The sequence below is a fragment of the Rhincodon typus genome, chromosome 34 (assembly GCF_021869965.1).
Source record: "Rhincodon typus isolate 14 chromosome 34, sRhiTyp1.1, whole genome shotgun sequence".
NCBI classification, from domain to species: domain Eukaryota; kingdom Metazoa; phylum Chordata; class Chondrichthyes; order Orectolobiformes; family Rhincodontidae; genus Rhincodon; species Rhincodon typus.
In genome coordinates this window covers 24,426,921-24,444,969 of record NC_063365.1, presented here as the reverse complement: position 1 = coordinate 24,444,969, position 18,049 = coordinate 24,426,921, and the positions used below count along the sequence as shown (strand labels likewise).

Below are 18,049 nucleotides of genomic sequence, written 5' to 3'. Positions count from 1 at the left end.
GAGATAGGAGGTGGACAAATCTGATGAGAGCAAATGACTTGCATGTTTGTGGGAATGAGGTCAAGGAAAGGAACTTGGCATGCAGTAGTTAGATGAGTGACATTGAGGGAATTATTGTAAAATGTACTTGCAGTAGATAGAAAGTAAAAAGAGGAGAAACTTGAGAAAGGTAAATGTTCATGGTTAGTATGAGGGGACCAGAGGAAGATGTCTTCCTTGGTAGAGAAAGGATGAATGATAGAAGTTGACTGACTGGACTCGATCTGGTGATGATGAAATTCATGAACTTGCTTCTTGTTGGAAGTGAGTGTATTTATTCATGGGATGTGGGCTTTCCTGCCTAGGTTACATTGGTGGTAAGCTACAGTCAAAGGAAGGAACTTCACCTCAAGTTGATGCTGACACCTCGTGCTAAATCAGTTGAAGTAATGTAATGAGTGATGGGTTTGGCATAGTGTTGTAACCTGAGGCACAGCTCATAAGTTTCTGCAGATGGAAAAATAAATTGAACCTCCTCCACGAACTGAAGTTGAGAGTCAACCTGAGGATCCTCAATGTTAACTGCAAACCTCTGAAATTTCACAGCACTTTATCATGTACCGGCTGATTACCAGCTATTGAACAATCTCAGCTGATGAATCAGTGCTTCTCCATATTCAATACCATGTGAAAGAAGCATTGACAGTAACTGTCACACAGAATGTACTCTGGGCAGGTAAGTTCAATGTCTCCCACCAATCGTGGTTAGGTAGAACCACAACTGATGGAATTGGCTGAATCCTGAAGGACCTATCTGTTAGACAAAAACCATGACAGAAAGTTATAGAAACAGCAAGGGAAAAGTTTCCTTGACCTCGTGCTTGCTGATCTATCACTTATGAATGTGTCCATTGTCAGTATTGGTAGAAGGGACCATGGGACAGTCTTTTTGAAGTCCATACTAGACTTGTTGGATCATCCTACAATAATCAACAGTTTCAACACTTTTTTTTTTAAAGCAAATGTCTCAGAGTACACATGAAGCCTGGCACAAGAGAAACCTGTTCTTTAGGATAAATGGAGCATAAAACAGAATGTAATTTCACATAAAAGCTGACGCACGGTATGAGGAAGCAATTAAGTGCAATCGGCATATTGAGAGGTACAGCTGATTTGGATAAATGGTGTGCAGATAAGCAGCTTCCTGCTACTGTCTTTTTTGGACATTTTGCGCTCCATGTGTGGAGATGGTTAGAAAGTTGTTGATTTTATCAGTATTACTTTAAATTTGCACTGCGCAGGGAGGGAGTTGCTGGTTTTTGTTTTAGTAAGTGAACATTCACTATCAATTGCTCTATGAAGATTTCACTAAATGGGTAATTGCCTGACAACAATGGGCAAGATCTAATTGTAAGTGCACCTCATATAATGGTGGGGAAATTGAGTACATTACGTATCTTGAAATGCTTTTGTTAATTCTGCATTGTATATTGTGCTCGAGTGGTTATGGTCTGTGGTGGTAGTTCCTGTGTGGTGTGTGAAACGGACACACTGGTTTTGTGGTTATGCTTTTTTTTTCAGTCTTTTGTGGTATGATGTATTTCAGTAACCTACTAGATAGGTTTCCTGCCTTTCTTCTGTATTTAGGCCAGAGATCTAAATCATTATTATTGTCATAGTTCTAAATTTTTATTGTATGGCCTTTTCTCTCAATTGTTCAATTGTGGTTTTTCTAAGACCTCTTTCTTTCCTATAACATAGAGGCTGTCTTTTTTTCTGTAGATGATATATGTAATTTGCCCCATGCATTTTGTTCTTGATTAATAATTACATTGCTTTGGGTAATCTAGGTGCTTGATTTAAACAGGCTTGTGCTATGTAACTTATTACAATTCAAGCTGATGAAGTTAAGTACAGGCCTGGCTTCATAATCAAAAATTAATACATTTATAACAGTGTAAATATAAAGTCTATAAGTTCAAATGCAGTGTTTCTTAAAGTAAGCAAATAGAAAATACTTGGCATGTCAGATAGCATGTGGAGAGAGTGTGACATATGTTTCAAATTGATGACTTTTTGATTAAGAAATAATGCAGTATTTTTCAGGGTGGAAAATGCAGGCTCATTCTCAGAATGGGCCAAATTGTGGTTAAGTTCTTGCAAAGTTATCATTTGAAATGTTTACTGAAGTTTTACAGATTGTGCGATAATGAAGACTGGTTGGTACAGATTTGCTAAATTCAAGATGGATTCTATAAGTTTTTTTTTGGAAGAACTGAATATAAATGATGGATGTCATGTGGTTTTTCAGCAATAGGAGGTCACTAAAGAAGGTGTGAGTTGTACTTCTGGAGTTGAGAAGGTTTTAAGGGGAGATTCACTTGAGTGTTCAGAAATCGAGTTTTGAGTAAAATCAAGAATCAAAGTAAAATACCGCTGATAGTGGAAATCTGAAATAAAACCAGAATATGCTGAGGGACCTTTAGCAAGTCTGGAAGCACCTATGGAGAAAGAAACAGTGAGCGTTTTGAGCCTAATTTGACTCTTCAAAACAGAACGTGATGGCTCCTTGAGATAGTGAGGAACTGGAAGTACAGTGTGGTTTTTACAGATCGCTTTGTGGAATACCTCAACTCTGTTATCCTGCCAGAGTTTGGTTTTTGCCAATGTATAGGACACCACTTTGTGAGAATGGAATATAGTAGGCTAAATTGAAAGAAATGCAAGTAAAGCGCTACTTTGCCTAGAAGATATGTTTGTGAGTGACGAGGGTGGTATTGTGGAGAAGTAATGGAGAAGTGGACCAGGGTATTCAAAATCATGAGGCACAAGGCAGATGGGGAGAAACTGTTCATCTGGGTGGAAAGTTCAAGAAGCACAAGGTGTAGATTAAAGGTAATTGGCAAAAGTAGCAATGGCAAGATAGGGAATAATGAAACTAAGAACTGTGGATGCTTGGACAGACAAAAGCAAAAATTGATGAAGAAACTCTCCATCTGGCAACACCTGCCAGAAAGTAAAAAGAAAGTAGAGTTAACACTTCAAGTTCAGTGACTCTTCAGAACTAGGAGCAGGTAGGAAAAAGTGCTATTTATGCTGATGGTGGGTGGTGGTGGTTGGGGTGCGGCTGGTGAGAGAGGAGTGAATGGATACGTGGAGAGGGAGCCCACAGAGAGAGAGTTTAAAAAGGGCAGGCAGACAAAGGCATTGTTTGACAGTAAGCTAGGGAAGAAAATAAGCTAAATGCGGAGGAATCAATGGGACAATAAGTAGTTGAAAATCATGTGGCTGTGCTGAAAGCAGCCCTTTACATGATATGAACTTTTGGGGGTGGTAATAGGCATGGAAGGAGGTGTTGATGCTCTCAAATTGTTAAACGCCATGTTGACTCCTGAAGACATAAGGTTCCCGAGCAGAAGATGTTAATCTAACTTGTGTTGAGCCTCACTGAAGCTCTGTGGTAGGCCTGAGATTGCCATTGCAAGATTTCGATGTGGTGTGTTGAAGTGGGAAGCAGCTGGAATCTCTGGGTCATTTTTACGGGCAGCACGGAGGTGTTCCACAAAGTGGTCATTCAGTCTGCATTTCGTCTCCCTGATGTGGATGATGAAGCAGGTGTTTCACCCTTGAATGGTTAGGATCTGGAAATGCACTCCGAGATTGTGGTGGAGAAATGGTCAATTAAGCCCATCAAAAGGACATTAGATGCTAATTGAAAGAGGAGGCGTTTGCAGGCCATAGTGGTTAGGGAATGGGGATTGAATTAATAATAGGCACAGGCACAATTGGCTGAATGGCCTTGTTTTATGTTGCACCATTCTATGAAATAGGTTTATCTTAAACCTTTGATATACGGGTTTGTCACATTCCAATGTCACGTACAGCTTGCATTTTTGGAGACCAGTTCATTTGGATTGGAAGAGCAAGAGCTAGTTGGAAACATAGCAAAATTTTAAGTGTAAATGTTTAACAGTGAATGAAAGGTTGTTGCTGCAAGGTTATTTCCATGATTTTTTAAAATGGGAAATTTTGCAAATGCCTTTGGAAAAATGGCAGTTAAGTTTGGGATTTATTTGGGCAGATCAGAGTAACAGAATTAGAAAGCTGTAAGATGCGATGTTAATTATTTATTGAGATTTCCTTGTAAATTTTGCAAATAACTGATATTGAAATCCCAATGTTGGCAATGATGAGACACTGATTTTTTTGAAATGGGTTTTTAGTTTGAATTGTGGAGTATCTACTAATTTAGTAGCTGGGATACTAAAGTAAAGTACATTCTATGTAACAGACATAAGTTCCATTTAGGACCATTTTGTTCAAATATTTGTTGATTGCAGTGTTTTGCAGAATCTGAGTTATTGTTGTGCAGAAAGAGCCAGTTAGCCCATTGTTTCTGCACCAGCTGTCTGGTTAACTATGCCCTCTTGTTGACAAGTTTCTCCATATCCATCCGTCCAGACCCTTTGTGACTTAGAAAACGTGTATTAAATCTTCTCTTCGTTTTCTCCTCTGAGGAAAATAGTCTCAACTTCTCCAATCTATATCAAGAGACCTCCTCTGCAGAGTAGACTTGTTGGACCAAAAGACGGTGCAGTGGATAGCTTTTTCTTAAATGGTGCAAACACCAATGACCTGTGTTGTGAATTGTCTATGAATCTGCGATTGGCCCAAACACATTTCCAACTTGGAGGCGCAAGTTTGCAAAATGGTCCATATTTTCAAATCATTATTTTGGAATTAAGCAGGAATTAAAAGATACATGGTTTTGTTCAGATTTAAAAGTCTCCACTTAAACCAGCTGCTTCTTTGAAGGAGTAGCCTTTTGGTTGCGTCAGACCAGTGCATTGCAGGTTATATCCCAGGTGCTTTATTGTGCTGTATACTGCAGTGCCAAGTCCATAACACAAATTGGAAGTTAAGTGGGAAATGGAAATAATTTAGAGAGCCTGGGCCTGTCTATAGACTCTAACAATGGGTTTATCATAAAACAAGGTGAATGAAATCTAACAGAACTGAGTTTTTCTGATTAATTTGTCTACCTGTAGTACCAGCATCTGCCATCTGTTAATGAAATCAGCAAACTGAAATAGGATTTTCCCATTTCTTTTTTAAAAAAAAAAGCATGCTGGACTATAGTATAGCACTGTTTCAGTAAACAGTGCTTTTCAAGGTTGCAATCGGGTTTAAGATTTACACGACTTCACAACTTGAAATTGAAGTAGTCATTTGCTAAATTGAGATGATCACCTTTATTTACATCTTACATTCTGCTGAGCTATTTATCATGTTCCATTTTAGCTGTTTGTTTGCAGATTGTTTGCAGCTATGGTGATTTAAGCACCCTCAATGGCATGTCATCACATAACAAGATGAGGGCAAAGATTATTTTGACTGTTGCAGTTTGCTTAATGCTTTTCTCTTTTTGTGCTGTGTAAAAATGGAGGAAAGGTTTATGTTTCACTTTGGCTCAGTTTACGATCTCGAGGTCAGTTTGACACAGGGCAGTTGCTCCAGTGTTACCTCAAACTCGAATGCCAGCCTAACTATTACTACTACTACACTGGGGAGATTTATTTCTTTGCTGAAGATACCCTTATAATCTCTTGCAATCTTTTTTGCAGAGGATACCTGGATCTGTGTTGGTTGCTTTCAAGTTTTGCTGTGGAATCATTAAAATTATATCTAAATTGTCCAAGCTCACCGAGGATGTTCGACTCTAAGATTTTTCATCACATCTATTTCGCAATAACCCCTTACTGAGTCACCCATGACTATCTTATCTCTGTGCCATGCTGGTCTTGTCCAGTTTATGTTACTCTTTTTGTTATGGTTTAAACTTAGCTAAATATTAAATAACGGCCTGGAAGTTTTCTATGTGTAATTTGAGTGACTGAGCTTTTTGGTGTGTAATTCTGGTGGTTTGGCCCTTCAGTAACAGATCAAATGAAGGTGATATTTATTCAGAATGGTTTGGCATTCAACCTGCATGACTCAGTGAAATGAGAAAAATTCTTTGTTGTACAACAGGTTAATTGCTGTTCTGAACTGAACAAAAGAAATAGAGGTTGAAGTTTTGTCTGATTCCTTTTGCACCTTTTCTTGTAGTTCACTTGTGGGCCATGGGTGCTGCATTTATTGCTGATCCCTAGTTGCCCTCAAAGGTGGTGGTGAGCTGCTGCCTTGAACTGCTGCAGTCCATGTGCTGTAGATAGACCTGTAATGCCCTTGAGGATAGCATTCCAGGATTTTGGTATAGGTGGAGCAGACATGGCTGTCATTTCTTGCTCAGCAGTTGGCCTTTAGCCTGTGATGGATTTTGGTTTTGACACAATTTAGCGGCAGTTAATTCATTTAAGTTAATAAGAACCTGGAGTCACCTAAGTCTGTGACAAAATGTGCCTTTAACAGGAATGTATTTTGACTTTTCCTCTCGAAGAGGGGTGTTGTAAACCTGGTGCTGGGGAGTCGGCTCCACGGAAAGCAAAGTAAATAGTTTGGGGTTTTTATTTAAATAAACAAAAACATGACTGGATGGAGTCAGGCTGACACAAATTCAGGGTTTTGGTTTTGCTTTCAGTTGTTGATGTTGGAATTTTGGAGTTGAAGCTCTCTTTCTCTGCTGCAAAAAGCTTGAGCTCGCTCTCTGCTGCTAGATTCGTTCTGTTGGTGTTCCTTCTCCTGACTGGAGGAGATGGCAAGTCAGGGAAATCTGTTTTGCTGAAATTGCCTTTGCCAAGGGTGTGTTTGTGGAATACTGCAATATTGGAACAGTTAATGAGTAGTAGTTAAATAATGTATTATTTTGTTACGTATTTCCGTAGAGTTAAAGTTATGCCAATTCGTTTTCTGTCTGAACTTAACTGTGGTATAGGAATAAAGTGTTTTGCTTAAAACCTAGTAGTTTGTCCAATCAAACCACATCTGGCAGGGTAGTGCCTTACACTTGCCTTTAAATAAGATAAAAGTTAGGGTTTAGGCTATCTCCATGTTGTGTTTTGAGGAGATTTGGTCTGGTCCATAACAACATGACCAGTGTGTCCTTCATTTTAAAAAAAGTATGTGAATCATTTTGGTCCTTGCCAGCAAACAATCCAGCTCCATCTTCAATTTTACTGAGCAATTTTTAAACTGAATTCAAATTTCCCAAATTGTCATGGTGTGATTTGAATGGTCTGTGGATTATTCCAAAATGTTCTCTGGATTGTTAATTGAGGCCCCTTTGTCATGTAAATACTGTACTGTTTAAAATCACTGTGAGAATCTTGTTTGTATTTCTCAGATGAGTTTATTTTTCCAAGTACCCAGGAGCTTTTCATCATCTGAGATTGTGGGCATTAACTTCAGCTGCGGTAGTGTGGAGACCAGTGTTGATTAGTCGAGGAATTTACACTAAATTGACTTTGACTTTGCATTGTGATTAGTCTGTTTATATCTGGTAAATAACAGAAAAATTAGCATCTGTGGAATAAGTTTCATATTTCAACAAATATCTGTAGTTGAGAAACAAAGGAAAAATGCCCCAGGTGGGTTTTGTGACCAGCATTATCCTTGTTTGTTACACAGCAGAAATGAAGGTTTTACAAGAATCAAAAGTGTAATTACTCATACCAGGAGCATTCTCCTTACTGAAATCTTGCTTTGTTTTGCTTGTGTTTATTCTGAATAATTGAGAGACTGGTTCTTCTTTAACAATCCATATTGGATGTGTTGATAATTTGAAATATTTAGATTATTGTTATAGATACAAATGAATTGTAGCTTTGGCTGGGAAATAGTTTATAATTACACTAGCAACTTGTTTGCTGAATCTTCAGAAAAGGACGATGCATTTAGCTGATCAATTTTTGACTGCAAATAACCAACAAAGTGGGAACATGTGGGATATCACTGCTGTTCCCTGAAGTATTTAACAGTATCAAAGCATCACACATTTGTGTTAATTGAATTCCAGCATCACTAAGTTCTCAACTGATAGTGGCTACAGGTAGATTGTCAGGTTAGTAAGATCAGCATCACATGTAATTATTGAAAGCATGAATAAACTATGTAGATGTTACTGATTTTTTTTTTGTTGGAATAAAGGAGTTGACTTCTCAAGAACTAAACTAATTTGGCCTTTATTCATTAGAGTGTAGGAGAATAAGGAATCATCTTATTGAAACAAACAAGTTTTTGAGGGGAATACTAAATAAAAACTGAAAGAACTATGGATGCTATAAATCAGAAACAAAGACAGAAATCGCTGGAAAAGCTCAGCTGGTCATTCAGCATCCGTGGAGAGAAATCAGAGTTAACATTTCGGATTGAGTGAATTGAGTTCTGATGAAGGGTCACTTAACCTGAAACGTTAACTCTGATTTCTCTCCATGGATACTGCCAGACCGGCTGAGCTTTACCAGCAATTTGTTTTGGTTTCCTGAGGCAGGGTTGGTAGGATAGATGTTAAGGTGATGTTTCCATCAACGAGGAAATCTTGAATTAGGAGATTATTTAGAGAATAAGGGGACCCTCGTACAAATCTGTGATGTGCAGGAAATTTTTTTCTCCCAGATGTCAGGAATTGTCTATCACAGAGTGATGGAAACAGAGTTATTCACCTGCCTCCTCTTTGATTTTTGAATTATCAGGGAGTTGACAGCTATGCTGACCTGGCGCAAAGGTGTTATTATGGCTTGAGGCAGGACAATGATGATCCTGTTGAATAGTGGGGCAGGTTTGAGGGGCCAAATGGCCTACTCCTAGTTCTTATGTTATTTAGTTGTTAATTGTGCTAGGAATATTGTAATATTAACTTGGTCTTCCTGAAATATTTTGAAGCGTTTTTCTGTTTTTAAAAAACATCTCTTTGTTGGAGTTTTGACTGGTTCTATGTAGGTCGCCTTGATGTGCTGCTGTTTAGTTCTTCGAGAGGTGCTGCGTGATGGGTGTCAGGCATAATGCCCTTCTTGTAATTGTATGCTGTGGCTTTGTAGCATTGTTTCTATGGAAACTGAATGTTGTGTAGCAACATAGTCATTTGGTAGAAATTTTTGCCAGTGTATTCTGTAAGGAATGGTATTGATGTGGACAGATAGTGCAGCAACACAATATGGTGTGCTAGAGCATATGTTCTAACTGTTTGGCCAAACAGCTTTGAACTGAAGCTATTAATTGTTTTGAATTAAAGAAATATTTTCTTATAATTCGGACTGGGAAACCTGGAGGTCTGGAGGTGTGGAGAAATGCATTAAACACTTGTTTTTCCCTTATGCATTATTGGTCTTCAGTCAAGCACCACACAAACAGAAGGTATTGCAGATAAGCAGCTGCTGTTGCTTTGTAAGAGTTTTAAAACTAACTTCCACATCAATATATTTACCATTCATCTTTTCCATGTTGCCTTCAATTCTAAATGCTTCAGACTAGTGTTTTCTGTCACAGGATGTGTCTTCTAGCATTTTTTCCAGATTTTAAGAAATTCTTTCCAATGAAATGGCATTATTTGCATTATCTGAGATAGCATTTGTTTGTAAACTGATAAGATTAATTTAATTCATTTGTGGAATGGGAATACAGGCTTTGTTTTGTAAGTCTGTTTAATTTTGGAAAGTATTTACACTTCCAAATTTGCACTAAACTTTAATTAAAAACGTGGCTTAAAAATTGCTTGGAAGATTTGGCTTATTGTATTAAATCAAATTTACCTTCTGTTAGATTGTATGCATGTACCAATGAGGATGAGAAAAATCTAGGACTAGTGACAAATAATTACTCATCAGGGATTTGTCCAGAGTGCTTATTTGATTGTTTTAGTCCCTCACATATTAAGCTGATGGACTAAAATCCATGTAATGGTAAATTGTATGTCTTTGAATGTTAATGCAGCAGCACCTGCTAACATTTTAAATAGCAGATATTTCCTGTAGAAAGAAAATGGTTAATTCCCTGTTCGAATATTGTAAAGGGATTCAAAGTTCCCCTTATGGTTCTTGGTAAGACAGCTCGTGACCTAGCCATGGGGTTGTAGTTTTGACTTTTAGTTTCTGCTGAGCTCACTTTGGCTGATACTTTGAAATAAAACAGAAGGTGCTGGAGAAACTCAACCAATCTGACAGCAGCAATGAAAAGAGAAACAGATTCAACACTTTAGGTCTGCTGTGAATCCTCTTTGGAATTGCCGAGTTTCTCCAGCATTTTGTTTTTATTGCAGAATTCCAGCATCTGCAGTATTTTGCTTTTATAGAAAGAGTGAAACATGTGAGCAGGAGATGGCCATTTGGCCCCTTGAGCCTGCTCCGTCATGCATCGCGATCATGGCTGATCGCCCAACTCAATAGCCTAATCCTGCTTTCTCCCCATAACCTTTTTGATCCCGTTCGCCCCAAGTGCTATATCTAACTGCCTCTTGAATACATCCAATGTTTTGGCATCAACGACTTACTGTGGTAATGAATTCCACAGGCTCACCATTCTCTGGATGAAGAAATGTCTCTTCATCTCTGTCCTAAATGGTGTACCCCGAATCCTCAGACTTTGACCCCTGGTTTTGGACAAACCCACCATTGGGAACATCCTCCCTGCATCTGCCCTGTCTAGCCCTGTTAGAATTTCGTAAGTCTCTATGAGAACCACCACCCCCTAATCCCACTGTCTGAACTCGAGTGAAAACAGTTCTAACCTAGCCAATCTGTTCTCATCAGTCCTGTCATTCCCTGAAATCAAACTGGTAAACTTTCGCTGCACTCCCTCGAGGGCTCTGACTGATAGTTTGGTTACCAGAGCCCTGACCACCTTGGGCTAGGGAGGAGCAAACTGTCCCAGGTTCCTGGAGAATTATAATTGTTTGGTTGATTGTGAAAGAATTATTCTGCTGTGTGGGCAATAAGTGAGGTCAGTATGGGATTCTGTCACAATGCCACCCCTACAATTTAACATCCAGTCATCATTCATTGTTTCGGTACGATGTATAAAGAATAGCCATTTGAGTGAGGTACCTGACAGCAGTGGACAATTGTTTAGTCATATGTGACTAGTAGGAGTCAATGTTGTTGGGGAAAATTACAAAGTAAGTCAGATATGTCACTGGTATGACTTCAGAGAATGTTACTTGTATCCCACTTGCACAAATGTATTGGAAATGCATTCAGGGTGAGTACAGGCCACAACCACAAATGTCATTGATATGGAGCCTTTTCAGACAGTGAAAGGTCCAAAGGAAACTTGCTGTTGTGGGAGGCACTGGTATGTCCCTGGACTCTGGACAATCCATTGTCCAATTGTGAGAAAAACCCATCTGGTTCACTAACATTCTTTAAGGAAGGAAACTGCAATCCTTACCCTCGTCTGGCCTACATGTGACTCCAGAGCAATATGGTTGACTCTTAACCCTTTGGCATTTAGGGATGGCAATAAATGCCGGACTAGCTAGCAATACCCTCCTTTCATGAATGAAGTAAACAAAAAGCAATTCAGAGCATCAGGCTAACGTTCTAGAGTCATGAGAACGGATCCCACCATGGTGGTTGGTGAAATTTGAATTCTATGTAAGAAAAAACTCCGAACTAGGTAATGGTAGATGTGGGTACAATTATAACATTTAAAAGACTTTTGGATGTATATGTGAATAAGAAAGATTTGGAGGGATATGGGCCAGGAGCAGGAGGGTGGGACTAATTTAGTTTGGAATTATGTTTGACATGGGCTGCTTGGACCGAAGGATCTGTTTCCGTGCTGTCTGACTCTGTGAAAGAATGAATCTGCTGTAATCGTGGAATGAGATAGCATTAATGTAGACTAGTCAGCCACTGTCCAATCAAGCCCACTCTTCCTGCATAGCTCTGCAAATTTTAATCCTTTTCCATGTATACTATGTAACCAATTCCCTTTACAGGAGGGTGATAGCATAACCATTGTACACACTGCACTGAGACAAATGACCAAATAACCCCCCTCTTTTATATCATAGTGTTTATTAAGGGATAAAACAAAATGTAACATGGCTTCATTTCCATTTGGAATGTTTGTAAATCTCCTGTCCTCTTCCTTTCCCTCCTTTCGGACATTTAAGTCCATTAATATATTTGAGTATGTTTATAGTGAGGTTTAGTTATGCTGACTAATAGCTGGAAGGAATGGTTGCCTCCTGAGGAAAGCCTAAACAAGCTAGACTGGTATCCTCTGAAGTTTAGAAGAGTCAGGGGTGACTTAATTGAAACGTGTAAGATCTTGAGGGAACTTAACTGGGTGGATGTCGAAAGCATGCTTGTACTTGTGGGAGAACCTAGCACTAGAGGTTATGGATTAAACATAAGAGGTCACTCATTTAAGACAAAGATGAGGAAACATTCTTTTTCCTAAGGGTTGAGAGTCTTTGGAATTCCCTTTCTCAAAAGGCAGTGGATGCACAATCTTGAAATATTTTAAAGGCAAAGGTAGATTCTTGGTTACCAAGGGGAAGAAAGATTATCAGGGATGTGTAGAAACATAGAGTCGACATTAAAATCGATCATCCACAATCTTATTGAATGGCAGAGCAGGCTGAATGGACTGAGTGGCCTGCTGTTGTTCTGTGTTTGTATACCTTTGGGATACATTGGGGCACTTCTTGCACTGAAGGCACCGTTTCAAATCATAGAATCCCTACAATGTGGAAACAGGCCCTTCAGCCCACCTAGTCCACACCGACCCTCCAAGCATCCCACCCAGACCCATCCCCCTATAACCCACCTAATCTAGACATCCCTGAGCACTAGGGGAAATTTAGCATAGCCAATCCACCTAGCCTGCACATCTTTGGATTGTGGGAGGAAACTGGAGCACCCGGACGAAACCCACGCAGACACGGGAGAATGTGCAAACTCCACACAGACAGTCGCCCGAGGGTGGATTCGAACCCGGGTCCCTGACGCTGTGAGGCAGCAGTGCTAACCACTGTGCTGCCCCGTGCCTCTGTTTAAATAATGGTTGCTGTCAAAGACATGCACTTGTACGGGTTTCTCAGTTTGCATTGTAATATGATTGGAGATTTGATGAAGGGTTCTGGATCATAAGCGGGTTGCACAGAGTAAGTTGAAAGAAACTGTTACCAGAGGATAGCGCTTTAATGGAAATGACAAAAGAACCAAAATTGACGTGGAAGAACCTGCTCAGATAGCAAACGATTGGGATCCTTTTGTTATGGACCAGATCAAATCACCTTAAAATATCGAGGAGATAGCCTAGACCCTTTTAGCATATTAGAAGTAAATGTAAGGCACTGCGTTGCAGAGGTGATTTGATGGGTCCAGGCTTTAAGCAAAACATACTAATTTTTAAAAAAAAGCGTATGGACCTGAAAGCTGTTTTTCCACTGCTTCTGAAGCAGATATTCAGGCATCACTGGCAACACCTCTCTGCGAGAGAAACAGCACAGACCAAATGCCTCTTAAAGGCACAGTACCTTCACACCTGGAAGTCACTGTCTGTGGAATAGCTGGTTCAATGTTCAGTTTAATGACACAATTGGATCAGCATCTGAAAAATAAAAAGCTGCAGGGCTAAGGGGGGAGAAAAAAAACAGGAGGGAGACTAGCTGAGCTGTTTTTTCAGATGGTGACGCAGGCATGATGGGCTGATTCTCAGATGCGACATCCAGCTCACCATGTGATAAATTGTGAAGTGGCACTGTGTAGTGTAGAATACAAAGGAATTGGCTCACATTTCTGGTCTGGGTTTTGATAAAATTGACTTTAACTGAGACTCTCAAATTCACTTTGCGTTCAGGTGAAAGCAGCACGAACAGCTAATTTGTGTTTCTAATCCCTATCCAGTGATTTTAACTGGAAGAAAATAATGACTTTGCATTTTTGTAACCCCCTATTATGTCATCAACATCAAGTTTTCAGTAAACTACACTTACATTTTAATCTGAGGTATGGGAGTGTGTCTTAAATATATGGCTCCGAAGCAGCTAGCTGATCTTGTAAACAAGCCACACCTTTAAGCTTTGCCATTTTATACGTGTACAACTCGTTGTGATAATTTGGCCAGGGTGCAATTCTAAAACACAATGTCAGGGAAATTTATGTAATAGTGCTGCAGTGGGAAGTCACTGTTTGTTAGTCTTGCTACGGCAAATAAACAGTACTCAAAAGACCTAGTTAAAAACAAATAGTGCTGTAGAATCTTTAATGCACAGTCAGATGATCAGATAAGACGAGCAACTTGAATGAAAGGTAGAAAGAAGTTGGCAAATTCTCAATAAATATCCAAACTGACATGGTATAAAATTGAGTTTACAAAGTTTGTTCAAAATATTTGAAGTAATATTTAATCATCTCTGTAAGACAGTAATGTGCTGAACCACAAAACAGTATTCTAACCAAAGGTTCAGTAGAAGCAACAAACTTGCTTTTGTGTAATGGCTTACATAGCTTGGGGAACCATGTGGCAAAGGATTTTATCCTCCCAAACTGGCAGACTTAGAAGCAAAATACTGTCGGTACCATAATGTCCTAAATGTGACCTGTGTCATGGAGTACTTTGAAAGGAAGCCATGTAGAAGCTGTCCCTGAAGCTGTTTTAAGGAAGGAATGTGATCAAAACCTTAACCCATGCTGGGAATTGCTCCGTTGAACTTTTCCTACAACAGTCTGTATTTTGATTTTAAATATGCCCGTGCTTTATCCTGGTACTTTGATGCTGCCTGGCCTGCTGTGTTCCTCCAGCTCCAGTGTTATCTCTGACTCCAACACCTGCAGTTCTTACTATCTCCGTGTGCTTTATTGGCTGTAATTGTAATTAAGTATATTGGTCCTTTCTTGCTCAAAGGAGGACACAAAATCGTGTCCCAAAAATGTTGGGGTTCACCAGGTCTATTGAGGAGGAATAACTGAAAGAAATCGGTATTTGTAGGAAAATGGTGTTGTGGGAAATTGATGTTTAAAGGCTGATAAATTCTCAGGGCCTGATAACCTATAACCCAGAGTACTTAAGCAAATGGTTGTGGACATAGTGTGTGCATTGGTGATCATCTTCCAAGATTCCATTGGTGGAACTGTTCCTATAGATTGGAGAGTAGTTAATGTAAACCCATGATTTTTTAAAAAGGGAGGTGGAGAGATAACAATGAATTATAGACTGGTTAACCTGACATTGGCAGTGGGGCAAATGAGAGTCCATATAAAAGATTGAATTGCAGAGCACTTAGAAAATATTGACAAGATCAGGCAGATCCAGCATGGATTTACAAAAGGGAAATCTTGCTTGATCATCAAGAAATAATGTACAGGTCAGCCATGAACTGACTGAATATCAAAATCAGTTTGAAGGGTTGAATGGCCTCCTGTTGTGTCAGTATTCCTCCTAAACAATCCAGTTGAATCTATTGCATTATGTTAGCTATGCAGCAAAGTTGAAATATGTTCAATTTTAAAATGTAATTTGTAAACAAAAGAAAAGTCACTTTAGTTTCATGCACAAGAATTATAAACCTCCTTGCTGACCAATATTTTTGGGCAAGTTGCATCCTGTTTGGTGATTCATATTCTCCCAACGCGTGGCTTTCATGTGTACGTAAAAGCTGTTAAAACAGAAACAGCTTTAGATCTACTAAATCTGGTTTCAAATGCCTCATTCCAGCTACTGAAATCGCTTGAGGATAGGAAGGTAGTCAGTTACTTTGTCCCATTTCTTAATTTCACATTGAAGATATTTCAGTTATTTGCTCGATACACAGGATCAAAGCATAGCATGCAATTATGACTGGATTAATGATCTTTCACCATTGCTACAAAGATGGGTACAAAGTGAGAATATTCATTTTAAATTCATCATGTTTGAATTGGTGAAAAATGGAGGACAAATTGAGTCAAGTTCTTCTTAAACTCCTGGGATCTGTGATGCATCGTCTTGGGGGAAAAACACTCTGGAGAATTGTTTTCAACTTGAATTCAATTACACTGCCAATGATAGCCTTCAAGCTGAAAATGCTGTATGTGTTTATCCAATTTTCATAACAGTAATCAAAGGTGTTTTTGTTGCTAACATCAGTGGAAAATAAAATGCAAAGTACAGTCTGATCTTAATTCATGGTTGCTTCTTTCATAATGTATGATGTCAGTTTATAAACACAATTCTCATTTTATAATGTTATTGACATTGTTATGCTGACGTTATCTATAAATTTAAATTAAGCAAAGACAAAATTTATCAGGAGCAGACTAGTTAGAATGAGTATTGTCTGACTACTTTTTTGAAAAAATCTTTTATTAAATACGAAACATTGTTCAGTTTCATCTTGCTTTAACTTGCTCAGAATTGAGTGCAAATGGCTGAGAGAAGTTATTGAGGTAACAGTATAAGGAGGCTAAGCTGACATATGTGATGAAAATGACGCAGTTACAGTAATATGAAGATAATGACGAGCCATGTTTAGTTGTCTCCCATTACTGTGTTCTGGCTCTTGGTAATTGATTCCATATGCCATCAATGCACACAAGTATTTATGTTGACAGGAATGTTTTGCCTTGATATTTAAATGCAGTCCTGTTTCTTCAGCAAATTTTATCTGGTGTTACTAAGTATGTTGAGTGCTTTGGGCAAGTATTCACAGTACAACTGCTGTAGTCAAATATTACGGATGACCTCATTACGGTGTGACTTGCTGTCTGTTGCTGGTGTTTGTCATTATGTTTAAAGCGTCAATTGTTTGCTGTAAAGGCTGACATGCTTTAAGGAAGTGTGAGCAATTCACTGGTTTATTTTCATTTGGATAAATGAATTGCTGTTATCTTGAAGACATTAAGTTAGATTTTGTAAAAATTGATTTTGTTTTCTGATAGTGTGACATGCTTCATGGAAGCTGCAGCATAATGCTAATGGATGTACGCAGTCTGATAATACGTTTCATATATTGTACCCCAGTGTCTATGCAAACTGCTGAAGTTAAATAAACCAAGTTTTACAATCACTGAGCTATAAACGTCACCGATAGGAAACAATGTAATTTTTTTTCCTTTTCTGTTTACAGATCGTTGTCAAATGAAAAGCAGCTGATCCAAGCAGTTTAGCAGATGAGCAGATTCCACTGGGGAAGCAAATCTGGTCAGAGGACGCTGACATGGCCCATATAAACATTCAAATACTTGATTAATGATCTAGAAAAGGATTAAGATGTACTGTGGAGATTGTGGCTACAGGTTCAAAACAATGAGTTAATAGCCATCTTATCAAGGAAGCTTAATCAAAGGCGAGCGAGAATGTTTGGCAGAACACTAACAAATGAGTACATGACGCAATGCTTCAAAATGTTCTGGCAGAAACTGGCGTGTTTGGGTTTTTAAAAGATCTTCGTATGGTACTGGGTTTACAATATTTGAAGAATTGTATTGAAAGCCGAGTTCTTTAAAACTATGACTGTCTCTGCGTTTTCAATTATCACCAAGTGATGGAAATATCCCCTGAAGAGTCCAAGTGAAGAAATTCCACTCTGATATTGTGAAAGCTGACTTCCAGTTCTGCGAGTCCACAAATCTATGGTTGAATTCAGGACTTGAGCAACTCCTTGTACCTCGCTGCACAGAGATTTGGAACAAGTTGCTCCAGAACGATTGAAGCTGTGTGAGATACTGTTTTAAAACTTGTGCTGTACAAAAGGAAACATTGGCTTGGAGTTTGCTTTTGAACTATAGTTTCATCATGGAATTGCAAGTAGTGACTGTTGAATGTTTCCTCCCTGCTGTGATTTTTAATGGCCCCCTGAGGGACTGCCTGATCAACGCTAAGCTTCCCTTTTGTGATTCAATGTGAGATGATATTTTTGCTTTTGGTTAAATGTTGATAAAAAAGGCGAGTCTGCTCTAGAACACAATATCAGATTCTAAAAGACGTCAGCCAGGATGTCCTGGAGGAAGGGCTATTTCACACCAAACAATAACGTTCAGGGTATGTTCTTGCCACGGAGCACGACTTCTATTGCAGCAAGTAAGGGACTGATGAATGCGCCTGGGCAGAATAGCTGCTTTCTCAACAGTGCACTGCAGGTGAGTAGTTCTGGTCGATGCATGGTTCTGCAGGATATACACAGCTGAGTTATAAGTTTGATTCAGAG

General features: G+C 39.0%; 1 long non-coding RNA gene across 1 annotated transcript in view; it reads left to right on the top strand.

Annotated features, from left to right (window-relative positions):
• LOC125486860 overlaps positions 1–18,049 on the top strand; it is a 38,906-nt gene that overhangs the window by 15,482 nt on the left and 5,375 nt on the right. Inside the window, exon 2 of the long non-coding RNA XR_007265475.1 lies at positions 16,970–17,981. This is a non-coding gene — a long non-coding RNA (uncharacterized LOC125486860). The remainder of the gene's footprint in view (positions 1–16,969; positions 17,982–18,049) is intronic.